At 46.8% G+C, this 6000-nt stretch overlaps 1 protein-coding gene across 1 annotated transcript in view; it reads left to right on the top strand.

Annotated features, from left to right (window-relative positions):
• Window positions 1-5663: 5663 nt before the first annotated feature.
• LOC134932324 (uncharacterized) overlaps window positions 5664-6000 on the top strand; it is a 176556-nt gene continuing 176219 nt past the window's right edge. Inside the window, exon 1 of the mRNA XM_063926646.1 lies at window positions 5664-5742. The gene's annotated coding sequence lies outside the window, so the exon portion shown is untranslated. The remainder of the gene's footprint in view (window positions 5743-6000) is intronic.

The raw sequence follows: 6000 nt of genomic DNA, 5'->3' as shown, positions 1-6000 counted from the left end.
TGGCGTCCCGCCTCAACAAGAAGCTACAGAGGTATTGCAGCAGGTCAAGAGACCCTCAGGCAGTAGCTGTAGATGCCCTAGTGACACCGTGGGTGTTCCAGTCGGTCTATGTATTTCCCTCTCTTCCTCTCATACCCAAGGTGTTGAGAATGGTAGGAGGGAGAGGAATGAGAACAATCCTCATTGTTCCAGATTGGCCACGAAGGACCTGGTATCCGGATCTGCAGGAAATGCTCACAGAAGATCCGTGGCCTCTTCCTCTAAGACAGGACCGGTTGCAACAGGGGCCATGTCTATTCCAAGACTTACCGCGGCTGCGTTGGATGGCATGGCGGTTGAACGCCGGATCCTAGCGGATAAGGGTATTCTGGATGAGGTCATTCCTGCGCTAATAAAGGCTAGGAAGGACATGACATCTAAACATTATCACCGTATATGGCGAAAATATGTTTCTTGGTGTGAGGCCAGGAATGCTCCTACGGAAGAATTCCATCTGGGACGTTTCCTTCACTTCCTGCAAACTGGAGTGAATTTCGGCCTAAAATTAGGATCTATTAAGGTTCAGATTTCGGCCTTATCCATTTTCTTTCAAAAGGAATTGGCCTCTCTCCCTGAAGTACAAACTTTTGTGAAGGGAGTACTGCATATTCAGCCTCCTTTTGTACCTCCGGTGACGCCTTGGGACCTTAACGTGGTGTTAAGTTTCATTAAGTCACACTGGTTTGAACCACTTAAAACGGTGGAGTTGAAAAATCTCACTTGGAAGGTGGTCATGTTACTAGCCTTGGCTTCGGCTAGGCGAGTGTCGGAATTAGCGGCTTTATCACATAAAAGCCCCTATCTGGTTTTCCATATGGATAGAGCGGAATTGCGGACCCGTCCTCAATTCCTGCCAAAAGTGGTTTCATCCTTTCATATGAACTATTGTGGTGCCTGTGGCTACGCGTGACTTGGAGGATCCCGAGTCCCTTGATGTGGTCAGGGCTTTGAAAATTTACGTGGTCAGATCGGCTACAGTCAGAAAAACAGAAGCACTGTTTGTCATGTATGCAACCAACAAGATTGGTGCCACTGCTTCAAAGTAGACTATTGCTCGCTGGATCTGTAACACGATTCAGCAGGCGCATTCTACGGCGGGATTTCCGTTACCTAAATCGGTCAAGGCCCATTCCACTAGGAAGGTGGGCTCTTCTTGGATGGCTGCCAGAGGGGTCTCGGCGCTACAGCTGTGCCGAGCTACTACTTGGTCAGGTTCAAACTCCTTTGCAAAGTTCTATAAGTTTGATACCCTGGCTGAGGAGGACCTCCTGTTTGCTCAATCGGTGCTGCAGAGTTATCCGCACTCTCCCGCCCGTTTGGGAGCTTTGGTATAATCCCCATGGTCCTTACGGTGTCCCCAGCATCCTCTAGGACGTAAGAGAAAATAAGATTTTAAACCTACCGGTAAATCTTTTTCTCGTAGTCCGTAGAGGATGCTGGGCGCCCGTCCCAAGTGCGGACTGCTTCTGCAAGACTTGTATATAGTTATTGCTTAAATAAGGGTTATGTTATAGTCTCATGGGTCTTGGACTGATGCTATGTCGTTTTCATACTGTTAACTGGATAGTATATCACAAGTTATACGGTGTGATTGGTGTGGCTGGTATGAATCTTGCCCTTGGATTAACAAAAATCCATTCCTCGTACTGTCCGTCTCCTCTCTGCACAGTTTCTCTAACTGAGGTCTGGAGGAGGGGCATAGAGGGAGGAGCCAGTGCACACCAGATCTAAAGTCTTTCTTAAAGTGCCCATGTCTCCTGCGGAGCCCGTCTATCCCCATGGTCCTTACAGAGTCCCCAGCATCCTCTACGGACTACGAGAAAAAGATTTACCGGTAGGTTTAAAATCTTATTATTTATATGGTGCCACATGGGATCTGCAACACCCAAATCCAGAGTAAACAAATAAGCAAAACATGAAGACAGTGACATACAATTCAATACAATATAGGACAAGTACAGGGTATATAAACATAGCTGAGTCAGTAAACCGCACTGAAATAAGTATCAGGGTGGCAGAAAACCAATGGATTTGGTGCCATCAAAGGGAGTATTGAAAAGAAGATAGGTTAAGTAAGAGACGTAAAAGCACATGAGGGAAGAGGACCCTGCTTGTTAAAGCTTACATTCTAAAAGGGAGGTGCACACAGGCAGGGGTTACACAGATGGGGTAGAAAGTGAGCATGGGCCACAGAGGGCTTAGGATGAGAGACGGCTGGGTTTGGTGAAGAATTGTGTCTTGAGAGCCCGTTTGAAGTTTTGTATTGAGGTGGAGAGTCTGAGGGGGAGAGCTAGAGAATTCCAGAAAAAGGGAGCAGCTCATGCAAAATCTTGGAGGTAGGAGTGGGAGGAGGTAATCAGTAGGCAGGAGAGGCAGCGTGCATTAGCAGAGCGAAGAGGACGGGCAGGAGTGTAGAGAGATTATGGTCAGCGATGTAACTGGGAGAGGAGTGGGTGAGTGCTTTGTAAGTGAATGTGAAAAGCTTCAAATAGATTCTTAAGGGGAAGGGGAGCCAGTGAAGGGCTTGTAAGAGAGGGGAGGTGGATGTAGTGCGTTTGGTGAAGAAGATGATCCGGGCAGCAGCACTGAGGATATATTGGAGTGGGGAGAGGTATGTTTTAGGGATGCCATTCAGGAGGAGATTACAGTAGTTCAGTCTGGAGATGACCAGTGAGTGGATAAGGGTCTTAGTGGCATCCTGATGAGAAAGGGTCTGATCCTGGAAATAATTTTGAGATGAAAATGACAGGTTTGTGAGAGGTCCTGAATGTGTGGTTTGAAGGAGAGGGAGAAGTCAAGGATTACTGCAAGACTGCGCACTTAGGGGCTAGAGGAGATAGTAGTACCATCTATAGATAATGAAATTGTGGAAGGTGAGGTTGTGCAGGAGGAGGGGAAGATGATCAGTTCAGTCTTAGACATATTAAGTTTAAGAAAGCGCTGGGACATCCAAGAAGAGATAGCAGAGAGACAGTTGGATACATGACGAGGAGAGCAGGGGAGAGGTCAGGGGAGGAAAGGTACATTTGAGTATCATCATCATCAAATCAAGTCAAAAGGGATTGGGTATGCCTGACCGGCGGTCAGGAGGCCGCCGGTCAGCATACCGACGCCAGGATCCCGGCATCGAGATGGCGGGGGGTGGGCGAGCGCAACAAGCTGCACTCGCCACAGGTTCTATTCCTACTCTATGGGTGTCATGGAATAGTCCCTGCTAGTCGGCATGCCGACTGACGGGATTCTCAGGAGGTGGGATGTAGGGGGAGGTATTGTGACTGGTGGTCTCCTGACCGGCAGTCACAAACTACATCCCATCAAAAGAGCTAATAAGTTCACCTAAAGAGGATGTATAGAGAGCGAAAAGAAGAGGACCAAGAACAGAACCTTGGGGAACACCTACAGTTAGTAGAAGTGGGGGGGAGGTGGAGCCATAAAACGAGACAGAGAAGGAACAATCAGAGAAGTAGGGGGATAGCCAGGAGAGGGCAGTATCACGCAGACCAAGGGAGTGAAAGATTTGCAGAAGGAGAGGGTGGTCTACAGTGTCAAAAGCAGCAGAGAGGTCAAGGAGAATAAACAAAGAGTAGTGACCCTTGGATTTAGCAGAAAGGAGGTCATTGCAGACCTTTGTGAGGGCAGTTTCAGTGTAGTGCTGAGGACTAAAGCCAGACTGGAATGGGTCAAGCAGTGAGTGGGAGGAAAGAAAGGCTGTAAGGTGGCTGTAGACAATACGCTAAAGGAGTTTGGAGGCAAAAGGAAGGAGATGGGTCGAGAGTTAGAAATCATGTGACCGGTTACAAAGTGAAATAGGCTGCAAGCTGTTCTTTACCAAATGATGCTGCACATATTCTGGGGGAAGGGAATTGTTGATTTACTTGTAATCTAAAATTAATATCTTATCTACCACTCATAACTCAACATAACTTAACAAAAACTCCTTGAAGATTCACCATTACAGTGAACTGATACAGGTCCAGCAGTGAAAGCATAAAGGAGTAATAAAGTTATTTTTTCTTTTTTTATACTGAGTCTGCTCTCACTGTGATGTGGGTAGCACAAGGTAACAGCAGGGTTTGGTTGAAAGCCATAGCAGTCCGGACACCAGAACACCAGACCGGTTCCCTGCAATGACCTCTGCTGCTGTGGAGCTCTCTCTTCCCTTGTATGTGACAGCTGTCACACAGCAAACTGTGCAGGAAGACATTACAGCCTCTTCCTGACCCACAGCTGCTAAACTCAGGCAGCGATACTGGGAGTAGTCCGATCGGAATGGTATGGACTCCGGAATTCCAGACTGGCTCATTGCTGTGACCTCTGCAGCTGTGAAGCTGTCTGTGCACATTCCCATGTCTGTGATAGCTGTCACACAGCAAATAGTAAAGGGAGACGTGTACACAGAACCCCACAACGGCAGTGGTCACTGTAGGGAACTAGTCCGAGATGGCGTTCCGGAGTCTGGACTGTTCCATCTTTCACCCAGTCCCCCGACAGCAGGAGGTACAAGCACCAGGTGGAACTAACATGGCGCTAATGCAGTGATGATTGAAATAACATGCTGCTGGAGTCAAATGGCGCCTATAAAATGATAAAGTAATATAGTTTCTGAGGTTGAAAAAAGACAATTTGTCCATCGAGTTCAACCTGTTATTCATCTCCTACACTGTAATATTTATAAGATTATTTTTCACTGTGGTGAATGATTAGCTGTTATGTCTATTCCTCTTTCTTTTTTTTTATTACTATAGGTGGTCATTCCGAGTTGTTCGCTCGCAAGCTGCTTTTAGCAGCTTTGCACACGCTAAGCCGCCGCCTACTGGGAGTGAATCTTAGCTTATCAAAATTGCGTACGAAAGATTCGCAATATTGCAAAAGACTTCTCTGTGCAGTTTCTGAGTAGCTCGAGACTTACTCTTCCAGTGCGATCAGTTCAGTGCTTGTCGTTCCTGGTTTGACGTCACAAACACACCCAGCGTTCGCCCAGACACTCCTCCGTTTCTCCAGCCACTCCCGCGTTTTCCCCAGAAACGGTAGCGTTTTTTCAAACACTCCCATAAAAAGGCCAGTTTCCGCCCAGAAACACCCACTTCCTGTCAATCACACTCCGATCTCCAGAACAAAGAAAAAACCTCGTAATGACGTGAGTAAAATACCAATCTACATAGCAAATTTACTTGGTGCAGTCGCAGTGCAAACATTGCGCATGCGCAATTAGCGGAAAATCGCTGCGATGCGAAGAAAATTACCGAGCGAACAACTCGGAATGACCACCATAGTGCATGATTTACCCGCCATAACCCTCAATGTTGTAAGCAAATTAACCAAAATTCGGGTGGGGGTGACGACTCAATTATATTATAGTGCATTAACCATTCCTACAATCAGTCCATTAAACAGCTATAAAACCATATATTTAGGTTGTGATTATCTGCAGAGGGACTGTGTTAAAGTGCCAGTTGTTTAGAAGGCAGGTGAAACAGGCTGGATGGGGAAGATGCCTGAAGCTGGAGATTCCTCCTCGCCTGTTGGCAGGCAGCCTGCTGCTGTTATTACACGCTGTCTGGGAGGGGAGTGTCTGTGTGCTAGTGCCGGGAAAAAAGAAAAAAAAAGCCAGAAGAAGCTGGTGTGGTGACAGAGACAGATAGCAGCAGCAGCAGAGCAGAGCAGAGGAGCTATCCGCTGGATATTCAAGGGCTGCGACATACGGTAGTATAATAATTACATGTATCTATTTTCGGTCCAAAGACCTAACAAAAGCTAAGGCAAATCTGACAGCAGCAAACCCAAATCTGTGTCATCTCTCCTGATCACACTGAAATGCAGACACTGTTGTAGCTAGTAACCTGCTGTTCTGAAGTGAACCTATATAAACAGAATTACCGTATTATTTTCATTTAAGTGCCGTATAGACAGATTGTTGTTCCGGCAGACGTGTGTATAGTATACTATGTAACTCAGGGATCT

Source organism: Pseudophryne corroboree, chromosome 6 (assembly GCF_028390025.1).
Source record: "Pseudophryne corroboree isolate aPseCor3 chromosome 6, aPseCor3.hap2, whole genome shotgun sequence".
NCBI lineage: Eukaryota > Metazoa > Chordata > Amphibia > Anura > Myobatrachidae > Pseudophryne > Pseudophryne corroboree.
This window is presented reverse-complemented; position numbering and strand designations above follow the sequence as displayed.